Source organism: Argiope bruennichi, chromosome X2 (genome assembly GCF_947563725.1).
Source record: "Argiope bruennichi chromosome X2, qqArgBrue1.1, whole genome shotgun sequence".
Classification (NCBI taxonomy): domain Eukaryota; kingdom Metazoa; phylum Arthropoda; class Arachnida; order Araneae; family Araneidae; genus Argiope; species Argiope bruennichi.
The window spans coordinates 72,502,005-72,518,562 of NC_079163.1; the positions used below are offsets into that span (position 1 = coordinate 72,502,005).

Consider the following 16,558-nt stretch of genomic DNA (forward strand, 5'->3'; position numbering starts at 1 on the left):
ATCTATAAACACTTTTTTACATATGAATCATCTACTTTTACGAAGTTCCTCCAAATATGCATTTGTTTTCGTCACATGCAATTTTTCCATCTCTACAGAATCCAATAAAAACCAGAGTTCCATCATGGCAGCTTTCTTCTTCAGACAATGCCATCTGAATTCCCTGCCGCCATTTGGAGAAATAAATATTTTAAATGGCCTTTAGAATAGAACCCTCGAGTCAAAATTGAGTGCAGACAGCGAGGAGCGGATTGTGTTAATCCTAGTCATTTTATAAAATAAATTAGCGAATAGTGGTCCCATCCCATATTAGCGGGCAGCGCAAGCAGGCTTATTACTTTCACACCTAAATTGAGATAACCCTAGTCGAAGAGTGGGAAACGGCTCAAACGCCACCCCATTATGCACATGAGGTATTTATAACTCGCGAAGGAATGGAGAGCGAAGGACGAAAGAGCTGAAATCACTTTCCCAGCTGATGCTCAATAGCTGAATATCCTCATTGAATATTCCATGGCTCTTAACGCTATCAAGTTTTCTTTCAGAAAATTATTGCCCAGATGTAATAGCTTGATAGATACATACCCTTACTTTTCAGTGCTGTCGTGGTAATACTGGATACAAAGAGAGTGCAGTTTATATAAAAGACACTCTTAAATTTTGGATTTTTAAATTTCTTGGCTGCTGAATGAGTTTCTTGATATACATGAGGCTTCAAAAATAAATGTCTGCATTAATCATTCAGGATGTATGGTTTTTGAGAACTAATGACTAACTTAAAATCCTTTGTCTGAACGAATATAGTTTCTCCGAAATTATATATATATATACCCAAAATTTTACTGGTGGTACACTTAAACATAATTTAAAATGCGGTGTAATTTCGTTTAAAGTATAATTTAGGCTTATCTAGATTTAAGTCCTTAATAATCACCCCAAATTTAAAAAAAATACTTATTGTTATGAGGTATCGAATAGTATACATTTGAAATTAAAATTTAATTTAATTAAAAATTATAGTGTATATTTACAATTTAAATTTAAATTCATTTTAAATTTTAATGTATATATGCAATTTAAATTGCATTTAATTTAATTTTAAATTGCAGTGTGCACTTAAATTTCAGAACTATAGAGACATAGTAAAGTAACTGATGGTATACGAGACATAATTTAAAATATAAAGGAATTTCCTTTAAAGTAAAACCCCCGATAACGGACGCAAAAACAAATTTTTTACTTCTTATTATGAGGAATTTTAGAAGAAATCCAGCCCATTGTTTCGAAATGACGCTCTTCCTTTATAATACAAAATTACTTGCATTAAAACCGCTCATTTCGTACGTAGCTAGGCGCTATTTTATGCAAAATAAAAAATATTTTTTATTCAAAATTTTTGACTTAATTGAAAGTAAGTGTTTAATTCCTATAATTTATTATTTAATGGCTACCACTAGACACGAAATATCCACTGCTTCACAGTTTCTTGATATACATGAGGCTTAGTGACGGCTTCAAAAATAAATGTCTGAATTAATCATTCAGGCTGTGTGGTTTTTGAGAACTAATGACTAAATTAAAAATATACATATCCTTTGTTGAAAGCCTGACGCAGTTTCGAAAAAAGTTTATAAGAAAGTATTATATATATTTAAATTTTCAGTATTATTAAAATATAGTAAGTTTACTGATGTTACACTTAAACATAATTTAAAATAAAATGCAATTTCATTTAAAGTATAATTTAAGCTTATCTAAATTTAATTCCTTAATAACCACCACAAGATAAAAATTTTACTTATTGTTATGAGGAATATACTATATGTGAAATTAAATTTAAAATTAAGTTAGTAAAAATTTATAGCGTATATTTACCATTTAAATTAATTCTAAATTTTAATGCATATATACAATTTAAATTAAATTAGTTAATTAAATTTTAAATTATAGAATATATTTACAATTTAAATTATATTTAATTTCATTTTAAATTCGGAAATTCACTTAAATTTCAGAACTATAGATACATAGTAAGGTAACTGAAGGTATGCAAGACATAATTTAAAATATAAAATAATTTCATTTAAAGTAAAATTTGTGCTTATTTAACCCTTAAACTCCCGATAACCATTTGAAAAAATATTTTTTTTTACTTATTATTATGTGGAATTTCAGAAGAATTTCATCGCATTGTTTCCAAATGACAAAAATACAATACAAAATTACTTACATTAAAAACGCTCATTTACAATACAAAATTACCTTCATTAAAAACGCTTATTTCGTGCATAGCTAGGTGTTATTTTATTTTATTCAAAATAAAATTTAAAAAAAAAATATTTTTTATTCCAAATTTTTGACTTATTTGACAGCAGGTGTTTATTTCCTATAATTTACTATTGTTTATTTCCTACTTAATGGCTATTACTAGACACGAAAGATTCACTGCTTTATCAGTTCATTTATCTACTTTAATCCTTCAAAATGTATACTTTGTTTTCGGATAAATGTAGCATTTATTTAATGTCGAGGAGTAAGTAACTAGGAATAACATTTAATTAACGCCCAGAAGTGATAGGTGAGCGACTCATACTGTTTGATACTGCTGAGATGTGTTATGGTAAAATGATTAGGGATAAAATTTATTTTATGAAACAATAAATGAAATTCAGCTCACGCACATTAGCAGTTTTATCTTTCCACCTTTATTAATAAATCAGTCGATTGTAACACAGATTTATGGAATTTTCACTGGCTAAAATTTATTTATCTTATAATAAAACGAATGTATAAATCTGCTTTATTAAACTTATCTGTTGAGAAAGATGACAAAACATATTTTAACTTTGAAATGTATTTAATGAACATATTATATATTTATTATAAGAAACGCTCATGAAAGATGTTTACGATCGATACCGTTACATAATCATTTGACTAGACTAAATATTGAGTCAAGTTAATTATAATACTTTACCTTAAGTAGGAAAATTTAAATTAGGAATATCGCATATTTGACAGAGAAAATTGCAAGACAGTCTTAAAATATACTTGCGGAATAAAATTATTTGGAAGGTGAATCTTTTATTAAGCAGCTTTGTAGACACGTTGGTATAAATTTTGAAATATTTGGAAAGATAATTTTTTTTCTTCTAGAAAGATATTTTTGTAGATGTTTTTTTTTAATTGATTCAAGATAGTTTACTGCTTAGAAAAGCTCAAGAAATAGTCTTTGTTTCTAGAAATTACAAGTGGCATGTGGTTGTTAATGAAGTTCATTTTCTCGTTTTTTTTTTTTTTTTTTTTTTTTTTTTTTTCTCAGAGAATATTTTCTACTTTATTAATAACCATGGGCAATTATTCGCCGTCATTCCAGCAATACTCAATTTGAAGATACACTTAATAAAACAAAAAAAATAATTTCTTTTTCTTACCCTAAGCCAATTGTTTTCATTCCTAGAATTGGAAATTCACAAAGCGAGTTTAAATGTAACGATGGTTTTTTTATTCTTCATTTTAAAGCCAATTAATTGGCGTAATTATAAATGTTTTCTTCCTGAAATTGTGCACGTTTAAAACTTTTCTTTTCCTATTAAGAGTGGAGAATTATTTTTGGGAAAGAAAACTCAAAATAACGCGCCGAAACTCCAAGATTTTTATTAAGTTAATTTAAAACTTAGTTTTATTCCATTTTCGGGAAGAACCGAAATTTTAATTCCTTCGTTTCACACAACAATGACAGATCGCAGATTTTAACCTCACGAAAAATGTTTCAATGCTGAAAAATCTTTTTCCTTTATTTTTATATTTTGGTCGACCGTACTACAAAAAAAACCATGTTTGCAAGTCGCTTTTTTTTAAATTTTGTCTTTCTTTTTCGAGTATGCTCATGTAATTGAAATAGCACTCAGGATTATCAATCAGTTAGAAAAGCGGACAAATTTAATTTTTTGGAATCGAAATGTTTTTCAGAATTCTATTTTCCGAAAAAAAAAAGCATGCGAAAAAGATTGACGCTTCCTTTCTTAATCGCTTTTTTCTTTCTTTTTTTAAGTTTGCTTAACTCATTAACGACCACAGTTATTTTGGCTTTAAAAAATTAACATTCATTGCTAATTTCTAATTAAATGTTCTTTAAATTAATGAGTTGTATTAACAAAAGAACTTATTGTTTTTTAATCTTTAAATACTTGACGTAGGTTGAGTAGATTACACAAGTTTAAAACCCTGCGAAAAACATTTTTTTTTCAATGTAGGACATTGTTGCAACCATTTTAATAAAAATCTCATGATAAATGTTCGTGTTCGTAAAGAGATTTATCAGGATTTCAATAACAGTGACATGCAAATGCAACACTTTGTAACAAGATGTTTTTTTTTTTTCTGAAATAAACTACCGATACAGTAAAATTGACATTCAATCTTACTTGATGATGATTTGAACACTATAAATTCAAAATCTTTTTAATCTCTTTTTATATGCAACAGCCGCGAGTAGGTTCTAATACTTCGTCAAAATAGAGCGGATTTCAGTTTATGCTATTATTTATGATAGTATAAGCCGAATCCAATATAATGAGTAACCTGAAGCCTCATATTCAAGTACATTTCTTACGCTCAAGCTACATAGTCATTTCATCTGAATAATAAATAGACCATTCATTTTTTTCTTCGGGAACTTGGTTTTTACCAGATGTATTAAAGCATGTAGGAACAAATGTTTAAGTCAACTTCAAAAATAAGGATTTTTTTTTTTGGGGGGGGGTTTCTAATAAATAGCTTTATTTTCTCGTTGATTTTACTTATGCTATAGTGTTTTACGTTCTTATGTAATTTGCTTTAAAATGAATCTAAAAAATTATCAAACGTACTCGATTTGAAAGTGTGAAATAATTCCAATTAATTTTAAAAGTCCTGTCATATTGAGTGAGCCACTTCTTGAAAAGTAAAAAAGAGTTGTTAGAATTAATAAAAGATTTCTCATCACAATAAAAATTTCCGATTTCAGTTATGTAAATTATTTTTTAAAAATCACATTTTTATGTCTTTTATATCAACATTTAACCCATACAAAAGATAATGATTATTTTTAATTCAAATAAGACTAACACGCATAGTTTTTTTAATAAGATAACCATTTTTCAACGAATGAATACTTTCCACAGAAATACATGCCTTTATCTTTCCCTTGTGATTTTACTACATGTTAGTTAGTTAAGTTATGTTAACATTCCGTTTTAAAGCAACATTTGGGCTATTTTGGGATGGACCTGGTAATTTTGAGCAGCGGTCGGATGACGAGGAAGACACCTAAACTGCCTCCCCCCTCTCCAGACTTCCACGCCGACCAGCGGGGGTTTCATTGCTAGGTCAGAGTTCGCATACAAATCTTCAAACATAAAACAATCACTTCATTTATCTTCTTTGTTTCACTTCTCTGAATCTTGTCCGTTTTAGCTCTCGTTCAATTGGGAGGGGTATAGCATTGAGCAGGAGGGAGTTTGGAACGGAACATGTATAATAAAGAAGCATGAACCTGAAGACTTGATAGAACTCTATTTGTAATAACTAAATGTTCCACAAATCAAAACAGTTTTCATAAATATTTTTCCTTACCTGACCTCAAAATCGTTTTTCCTTTTAATAATCTATCATCGCAATAATATTTTAAATTTAGTATGTTTTTCTCAATTCAAATCAAATATTTTAATGGGTAGTAAATAAAATACATCAACTCTTACCTCATGAAACAAATTCTTTCGAATTAATGTTGCGTTGAGAAAAATTTTGATGAAGGAGCGAATAACTGAAAATATGATCTTAAGAGACATTTGGAAACACAACTTACCATACAGTATTTATGACTAGTTAATGCGCTATAATTTCGAATGATAATGTATGTTCATAATTTAAACCGATTCGTTTCATTATTTGTAAAAAGCAATTTGTGATAAAAAAAAATATTGATTCTTGTTTCTCTTCAAGTTTTAATGCCTGAACTCTCGCATCGCATACATTATTTTGCTTTAATTGCATATATAATTGTTTTAAGTCCTAAGTCAGTTTTTAATTATAAGTCCTAAGTTGCATGAAATATTGCTGCTTATCATTTTTCTGAAAGAGCCAATTTTTTATTTGAAAGTAAATGCCCTGTATAGTTTTTAAGCAGCATCCTTCTCTCAGGAAGAAGCTATTTATATAAAAGAGAATAATTTCTGTACAGGAATTTTCAACATAAGTGAACGCAAATATCATAGAATTTCCACAAAGGAATCTATGATACAAAACCACTCAATATTTACCAATTTGTAATTTGAATTTTATATTCTCAGAAATATATTTTATTGCTGATAGTTTTATAGAAATTATCGATAACTAATGAAATAATTTTAACACGTTCATGACGTAGGTACAGAAGACTAATTTCTAAAAGTTAGTTAATTGACGAAGTTCTATGATTTAGTGATTCTAGAAAAATTGTTCATAATCAAACTATTTAACAGTTATCAGTTTATTTCTCCTAGGCTAATTAATTCAGATAATTTCTTATTTCTTTAAATATTTTTTTTCTTTATGTTATAAAATCTGAAAGCCAAGTCATTACATTTAATATATTTATATTGAACAATTAAGTATGCTGAAATACCAAAATTCCTCCAGAAATCAGTTAAAATCTACACTACCCGAACATGAAAAGATAAAAGTTATTGGTTTTTATATTAACCGCTTTTTACTTTTGAATTATTTTATTCACAGCTTTATGAGATTATTAAATATATCTAAGCAATTTCTATATTAATTTGTAGGAACTATATTAATTTGTACAATTTTAAATTTGTAGGAATTATGTTTTTGAGACATTTCGTAAAATAAATATCATTTTAGACTTATGCATGTTATGAGAAAAAACTTGGATTTAATCGAACTGCACTGTTTTTTGTGCATACTTTGGATTTGTTTCGTAATTTGTTTTCATCATGATACTTTTCATATACCATTTAATGTCACCATGTTAAAAACGAACGCAAATTGGTATGAATCGATATACGCTTTTATTTCAAGAAATTTTATTCATCTTTTCATTTACAGATTTCCCTTTTGGTGCAACATTATCTGCATCAAGCGAAATAAGAATCTGATTCAAGCTCCTCAGGTAAGTCACGTTTCCTCTCATTAATTGAAAGCAATAATTAAATTCTAAAATTTTGAATATACCGTTGCAAATCATTAGAAAATATACCGAAGAAAGATATAAACAATCCCTTTTGTTTTGTTTCATTCTTTTATTTTCGTATAACAAGTCACACGTTCCAACAAGGCCTGTGGCGAAAATATGCGCATCTAATGCCCCACCCCTATATAAAGCATATTTCTATGCAAGAGCATAAATCTGTGACTAATATGTGCGGTAAATATACTCCGCTGAATCGTATCAATTATCTTTCGCTTATCGTACCATGTAACAGCGAATCATCCAAAGAGACAGATTCATTTGATTTTGCATTACCCGCACCACTATTAATTAATACTGTGCACATTTCTGCAAGAATTTCTGAGAAATTCCTAAAAGCGGGCTCTTCTCTGTCAACAATAAATATTTTATTGAATCTTTCCAGTATCTATCGTATCTTTGAGACAGTTGCATGTAGCACATGCTAAAATTGGGTAAGTATTCAGCCTTTTGTTCCTTCTGATTGGCGAGAAATTTCATTTTGGAAGTCTGCTAATTTCCTGTTTTATCGTCTTGTTTCGATGTATCGCCGAAAATTAGTTAATCCTGGCTGTTATTTAGATGTATATTTTCGTTAATTATTTCGTAAAACGTCTCGAGCAAGCTGTGTTTGAGCAGAGGAATTTATTGGTGCTGTTGTTAGTTGTTTCAATTCATGATTAGCCCTAACTTGCATCTGGAAGATTTAATACATATTTTATTCTAGAAAAGGCTACTTTGAAGTTTTTAAAATAAATACATTAGGGGAAATTTAACTTTAAAGAGCAGTAATTGGATATTTTAAGTGAATTATTCTAAAAAAATAAGATCATGATCAAATAGCGTATTTACGAAAGTTTAATTATTTTGTAACCAGGAAAAGCATTCTAAAATGTTATATTTAATTTTTTATAAATTCGAAGTGTTCATTATTTTATAAAAATTAGAATACGACAAACATCAATGTTTGATCTTTTGAAAAAGACTTTAAAGTATCTAAGCATATTGGAAAAAAACAAATTATCATGTATTTTTTTTTTATCTAAAAGATATTGATGATCTTATTTTATGCTTATCACCATTGAAATAAAATATTTTCATTTGAAAGTAGAATACAAATTTAAAAAATAAGTAGATTTACATCAAAAGTATTACGTAGCTTAGATATGTTTAAAAATTACAATATACAAGTTGATAACTTTTAATGCTAAATGAATCTACTTTTATTGAAATAAATGTATTTTGCACAAAATATCTGAAATACTACTAGCAAAAATAGATGTATTCCTATGATTCTTCAGGTAATTAGGTACTTATCGTTTAATGGCGAAAAATTCGATTATCTTTTAACAGTTTTAGGGCAATACGTATGATTATAATTTCAAATGCTCTTGAGAGCCTATCAATAGTCAGACTACATTATTTTTTCTTGTATTGAATTTAAAATCAAAGGAAATAATTAAGAAGCTCCAATGTTGCTTCAAATATTTAAAATGTTATAGTGAAGCATGTCCTTGAAAGAAATAAACAATATAAACGTTCATAGAAAACGATAGAAAAAAACGTCACACAAGCTCAAATGTTTAAAATATCATTATAAAGCATATCCTTGATGGAAATAATCAATATAATTGTTACAAGACTTGGAAAATTATTAGAATTCAGAATCCAGGATACAAAAATTATGACTTCTAAGAAGAGCTTATTAGAAATAAATGACATCTTTCAAGAAAACCTTGAATTTTTATTGTTGACAATTTGTGTCGCTTTTCTGAGAAGTATACTTGAAATTGTTACATTTTGGTTTTAGAAAAATTAAAACCAAGATGTTCCAAGTTGTAAATTTTAAATGCTTCCAATTTGAGTGTTTCAAACTTCTTGGTTCCCTTAAAGGAAAAAAAAATAATAAAGATAGAAACAAGACAATTTTCAATAATTTCAGTCAAGTACTAATAAGATTTAACAACAAAAAAAAGCTTTCAAAAGTTGCAAAATCAAATAGAGTGAATTCCGAAAACTGATTCAATAAGTTAAGAAATAGATAGAGTTTCCTTTCTAGAGCGTGAATAGGATAACACTTCTACATTTACTTTGAGTCTCCAGAGTCTCATTTGGTACGACAGTGAGAAAAAAAAAACACGATAGATCCAAACTGAAGAAAAGCCTGATAAAGACGCTAGTTTTTCCTTTATTCAAGAAGACTTCTGAGACTGAAAATAAGCAATACAAAAATGCGGTCTCAAATTAATTGAAAAAGTCAAGCAAATAGATATTGATTTCAAAGCTAAAAGTAAAATTTGAGACGTCCTTCAAAAAGGATTTGATACACACTTTATTAATTATGTAACATTTCGTTATTATCATATATATTGACATTAGAGATTAACTCTATAGACGAACTGTTGTTGTTTCTTAAAAGTCCTCTGAAGTCCTCGGTGCAAATCACTGTTATTTTGAAAAGGATATACCTTCATCTAATTCTTACATACTGTGCACTAAATTACGATTCTCATTCGCCAGATTGCCGAGCATTTGATAGATTTCGTCCATGATGATGAAGCATCGAAATGAAAAATATCATTCATGTAACTGTTTCAAGCGTCTCACCTCCAGTTATGGCTATTGTTCAGAAAAAGTGGCATTGCATACACAGTCACTACATAATAAACTCGGAAGTGCCATAAATGAACTATGAGATTCTTAAGAATGGACTAAGTTATTAGTAGTAGCAAAACAAGTCAAAATGAATAGAAGAGGATTGGGGTGCATAAAACAAATAACTTATGTTGCGTTTGTATATCAGTGTTTCGGCTTTGCTCAGGAGTCATGTTGGTTTGGTAGGGCTTAGGTCGTAAGAAGGTGAGACATTAATTAATCTTTTCGATCTCCTGGTATCCTTCGAGTTATTGCCGCCGTATTCAGCAATTTTTAAGTGTTCCCAATTTTATTTTTGTTTCGTTTTTCAATAACGTCGAGGAAAGAATGCATTCAGAATTTAAAATTGAATTTTGGCGTAATATTCGCATTTCCTTTCGGTTAGCTTCTACCGGTTGAACGTTATCATGTTCCTGGCAGTTAAAACTTTACTTATTTATTTATTTTTGAGTAAGGAAGATTTTAAACTCGGAGATTCAGCAAAATCTCGTTGAACTTTTTGATGATTCGTATGGAATTATATACACCATCTAGGTACTCTGAGTTTAAAATGTTATAAAATGAAATATCTAAATGGTTTATTCCCTCCTATCTAATTTGAAATAAATGATCTATGGACAAAAGAAAGCCATAAGACATGTTTATCAATTTATATAATGTTTTAACTTTCGATAGAAAAGAACGTTACGGCATTTCCTTTGAACTCGAAAGACGAATTGCTAAAATTTAACCTAATTATCTTAAAAACAGTAAAAAAACAAGAGTATAATAAGCAAGTTCCTATAATAATATATATCGATATTTTTAACAAGAAAAATATTCTTAAAAAATGCGACTTTTTTTTATTTATGCGAATTATTATTAGCTTTCTTCGTTAAATATATGCAAATTTTTAGTTCCATAGTAACATTCTCCAGCTTTTTATTAAGTGGATTAAACGCATCAACAAAATTATCTCGGAGCCATAGTGCATTTTTAATGGCATTTTCAAGACTTTTATCGGTTTTATAAATCAAATATATATGCATGTATATATGTGTGCGAAATTTCTAACTAATCTATGTTCTAAAAATTATTTCCTTCTCATTAACTTCTAAGTTGCATGGGCTTTGATTTTTTCAGTGGAATCAAAACATTGTGCTGGCAAATTCATTTCTGAAATTGCACAACTTCAAAATACTTTCTTCCAGTATCTTTTTTCTACCTACTGCCTTCCATTTGAGTTCTATATACTGAACTCACCATTGCAAATGCATTTTTAAATAATTAGGGACAATATCAGGCCATAATTTTACTGTATGTCGTTACTGGTAATCAAGACAAAAAAAAATATATACATATATATATATACATAAAATATATATATATACATATATATATATATATATATATATATATATATATATATATATATATATATATATATATATATATATATATATATATATGTGTGTGTGTGTGTGTGTGTGTGTGTGTGTGTGTGTGCCACTGACGAATTCGATAATTTGTCCGAACCATACTGTGTTAAGAGTAAGAATAACACACTGGTGTAACGCTGGTAAGAACACCACACTTTATGTAACACGATGATTGCTTTGAGAATAGAAACATTATCAAAATATAGAATCAGGAAAAAATATACACAATTTTCTGCATTTATGAAATACATTAATATAAATCAAGACACTGATATATATAAAAGGAATATATGTTGTGAGTAAAAATTTCATTTTTATTTAAATTAATTATATGCAGTTAGTGAAAATGAAAAACACACAACTCACTCAAAATTACCAAGGAAAATTATGACAATGTGATCAAATAAATCATTCGAAAACTAATATGGAATATTTAAAATCGTTTAATAATGTCTATTGACATCTTCCAAATACACTTCATTTCTTTTTAAGTAAGAATTAAATGTCCTTAAAAATATCAATGATTCGAGAATAACTTCTTTCGGTAACAACAATGCCCATTTTTCAGTTGCAGGATAATGTTGTCTGCCTTTTCTATGAAGTGTATCGATAAAAGTTTCTCAGATCCGTGTTCGAGTTTTTAATGACATTTTTAAGGCTTTTCTCAAAGGCCACTCTTTACACGGGGAATTTAATAATGTAAAAAAATATATTAATAACGGCTACGACAATCTATCGTAGCCGTACTCGATGGGCTGTACCAAGGTCCCTTTCTTACTGCACAAATTACCTTTTCGGAAACCTAAAGTGCTTTATTGCGTTAAATGATTTCCGGGACGCAATCAAAATAAAATTTCTTTTCCTGCAATGATTATTATTTCTTTGGATGTGGAAGCAAGGGAGAATAATATTCTGAGACATGTTTCGAACTACGTTTCCAATGTCGACTGGAATATATTAAGGGGGAACAATAACAAAAAAAAAGCTCTAACAAGTAACTTCATTTAAATATGGATGTTTCCAAAGCGGATTGCTACGATTTAAATGAGTTTTAGGGGGACATAAAAACCAGTGTTCCTGCTTCCCATCGATTGCCGAAAACAATTTTGCTGTCCTCGACTGCTGAGTAAAAAGAAACAGATTAGCAACACAGAATAGGCAATCAGAAGTTCAATTGAAAATCTAATATCGTGTAATTTATTGAAGTGTTTGTCGCTTGAATAATGTATGATTCTTTCGAGGTAATCAGTCATTAGGTAAAAGAATAAATTACTGAATTGAATTAGATCCTGATCCCACGTTGACTTCTTTTGTTCGCTCTATGTGCTACGGGTTATGAAGCAAAAACAAAGTATTAAGAGATTGTTTAACTGAAATTTGAGTTTGAAATTCACATTAAACAATATATTGTTTTCTACATATAAAGAAATTTTATTAAGTGATTTTAGATAAGAAATAAGCATTGAGATATTGCCTTAATCTAAATATATTGTTTCTTATAAAAGAATGTACTAAACCTTAGAAATTCAAGAAATTAGTTTTTATTGTTTATTGATATTAGTGTCCTATTTTGAAGTAAAGAAAGGGTTGATTTCGGATAGACCTTAATTTTGAATCGTGGTTTTATGAAAAGAATTGCATTTAAGTTTTCATATTAAAATTTCCATACTTTTTCAACAGCAGGACGTTTGAGGCTTGAATTCAGATTTAGAGCATACGAAGTCCACAATGCAATGGGTAACACAATTTTCATTGACTCGTATCTAACACTAACTTTTTACTAACTTTTGGGTGTTGTGAATCCAAATATGATCTTAGTGTTTTTTCTATAATATCAATTTTATAGAATATAAATTACCCTCCAAGTTTTTCAAAAGCATGCAGTTTATATGCTTAAAATGAAAAAAAAATGTACTTTATCCACAACTATTTAATTCCTTTAAAAGCTTCCTTTCTGCTATCCGTCAAACTGTGGGCAAGTCATAGCAATAAAGATAAAGCTTTGGATCTATAATTTTTCTCTTATTCAGTTAAGGTACAACCCCGTTGAATGCTCCAACAGATGTTATTCAGCATATATTCATCTCATGTTCATCGATTCCGACTTTCCATGACCCTCAAATTTCAATTGAATCGCTTTCTTAGGATATCACTGATGGCAGCAACATTTCCCAGAAACATACCAAGATTGTAAAGCAAAAAAAAAAGAAAAAAAAAAAAGAACTTTGACGTTGTTTTTGTTCTAGTCAAGCATTTTGTAGGAGTCCAAGAGTCTCTGGTCAGTTTCTTTGAAATCCCCTCCTCCTGTATTTCCAAGAAACTGCATGGTGATTGCCAAGCATTCTTTACAATTGCAATCCCTATTTTATCTCTAAATTAGCTGCCAAATCTGAAAATACGGTTAGAAAATGCCGTAATGCGGAACTTGTATAAACATCTTCAGTTGGCAAAGCTTTGACTAATCGTTTCATAAAATCTAGTAATCACACACTTAATCACCATGATCACATACTTCAAAGTGCAACAAAACCTGTATTCATATGCCAGGGGAATGATGTGGAATGAATGCTGAAGGTGGTTTAGGATACTCTCTACTAAATTTATTTGTCTAGATATATCTTGGTGCTTTATTGTAAAAAATAGATGTCATTTATATGATCTCTAGGGTCTTACAAAATCGTAGGCATTCTATCTATCCCCACACGAGGAAGGCATTCGCATTCGATCAATAATTCGTTGAGCCCAGCTCCAGTAATCGTATGCAGATAATTGGTAAATAAAACGCCTGATGTGATATAAGTAAACAAACTGCAGTTTCAAAATCAATTTTTCTATTTTAGTCAAGATCAGTTGAAAACTGTAAGTCCACAGAAAATATGCTCAAAATTATTCCCCTGTTTTATTATTATTTTAATGCACCAGGAGAGAATTGATCTTAATAGGTTTATAGTTAAATAACTTCGCATCGAAGAAAATGTGAATCACAGAGAAAATATAAATATAAAAATTCATTTAAAGAATCCAGAAAATTTCTGATTAGGAATGATTTGATATCGACAAAGGACTTGTTGAATTCTTGATGATGTCATCTTTTTTAATTTTTTTTTTTTTTTTTTTTTTTTGTTAACTGACGTATTAATTACACTGATTATTCATGACAAAGATCTTTTAGTCTGTGCAATATTTTTAGGCCAGGTCAATATATTTTAAGTTCTAGACCTAGCGATATGAAAAGCTTTTGTCAAAGGACAATCCTCTACATAGAGTTATTTTGAATTATTACTTCGTATTTATTTGGAATACTTTAATCTCCGCAGACACATCGATCTTGGCAACCCAGGACAAACCTAAGTAAAGTAGGACTTATATACAGGACCATATATACGGTGGAGTTTTGATATATGCAGTTTTTAAACCAGATACCATCAACCCCGAATCTTAGAGCTTAACTCCAGACTATTTACATCTAGAGAAATACAACCCCACAGAGAAAGGGATTACAGTCCTACAATTTTTCATATGAAACCGTTTTCTTATTAATAATAAATGGAATAGATTTCTTAATTTGTGAAATTACAGAAACTTTATATTATGTTATATTTATATTATATATATAAATATGACGACTTTTATTTGTAATATTTAACCGACATTACATCAACAAAAAGTAATAAATCGAAGTTGGAAGAAAATTGGAAGAAGAAAATTAAGAATGAAGTTTACTTATTATTGAAGATATTTGTCAAATATTGATTGTGTTGAACGCTTTACTCCTGAAAAATAGGTAAATGGCTGTTTCATGAAACAAAATAAATATATATTTTGTTGCTTATATATAAATGACTTTGAGATTAAAGCGATGCGAAGTGAAAAGATTGAAAGTGAAAGAAATTATATTACACGTTATATGTGTAATTAAGAAAAAAAAATTAGTCAAACTTCTTCAAGGAAAAAATATTTATTATTAATAAATAATAGAAACTTCTTCCGTTACCTTTACCACTTCTTCTTTAAGAAAGTTTGAAAAAGACTTTCTATGCAACAGCCTGTCAGCTTTGAAAATTCTTCTTGCATATTATTTATTTCATTATTAATTTTATCTCATTCTTACTGTTTAAAAATATGTTCAATACATATTATTTGGTAATTTATACGACAGGTCAAATTTTAACATTCTGTAAAATGCAGGAATAAGAATCAGTTCGTTGAAGCATAGGACAGAAGTTTTGAAAATAATGACGAAAATAATTTGAAAAAGTTTCACAACTTGATATTTGAAAAAACAAAAACAATTGTAAGTTTGCTAGAAATAAAAACTGACAAAAGTTTCGAGAACAAGTCGCGGGACTTACTGCTTTGAATATGTGTCAGTTTTACAAAGCAATGAATTTGTCATTATTGGCAGCTTTCATTAGGTTTTTCAAAACTTGTTCTCCTTTATTATTAACCGACAGACTATTCAATCTGTTAAGCTGATACATATTCATTACCCTAGACCAGATGTTTGGTAAAAGCAATCACACTCTCTACCACTAATTGAAATGCAATGAATAAATATACATACGGAAGTGACGTCAGGCTTGTGAAACTACCACTCTTCTACGATGGATAATTATTACCGTTTTATAAAACAAATGAATAAACAGCATAAACGTTATTAAAAATTTATTCTATTAAAAATGATTAAGATTTAAAAGTAAGTAATAATATTTTAAATCTGTGTTTTTAAAAAAAATTTCTACTTATTTAGTAATCGTTAACATCCGAAATATATTTTAACTATATCATAATATTTCAACAATATCATCTTTAGGACATCAAATATATTTTAAAGTATATTTTGGATTATTTAATTATTAAAAACATCCATTATTGTACTCATATGAGAAAAAAAATTGCTGCTCCATAAAAAATACTAATTATTATTAACCCATTATTAGCAATCAGCATTCAATAAACTAAAGAAATAAAACAAACGGTTCATTTCGATCACGAATTGTGAGTTATATAATAATAAAATATTTCTCAAACTAATCAAATTATAATGCTTTGCATTTGAATCAAGGATTTAAAAGTTTTTACTTTCATTTATTTCTATAGACAACTTGTTACTCTTTTTAAGGTTATATTAATTGACAGGTTGTAATACTAATATTTGTTTGATATTTTTCGAAAGCAGCTACTTACTAAGGTTAGATGTAATGTTGAATAGAGAAACACTTAAAAAGCGAATTACTATAGCACTTCTAAATATTTATCTTGAATAGTTGTAAGT

The 16,558-nt window shown here is 28.6% G+C and overlaps 1 protein-coding gene across 2 annotated transcripts in view; it reads left to right on the forward strand.

The window, feature by feature from the left end:
• The window catches only part of LOC129960503 (cell adhesion molecule 2-like), a 307,448-nt gene that overhangs the window by 60,772 nt on the left and 230,118 nt on the right, over window positions 1–16,558 (forward strand). For both annotated transcript variants that reach the window (XM_056073974.1, XM_056073976.1), the window contains exon 2: window positions 7,090–7,153. The gene's annotated coding sequence lies outside the window, so the exon portion shown is untranslated. The remainder of the gene's footprint in view (window positions 1–7,089; window positions 7,154–16,558) is intronic.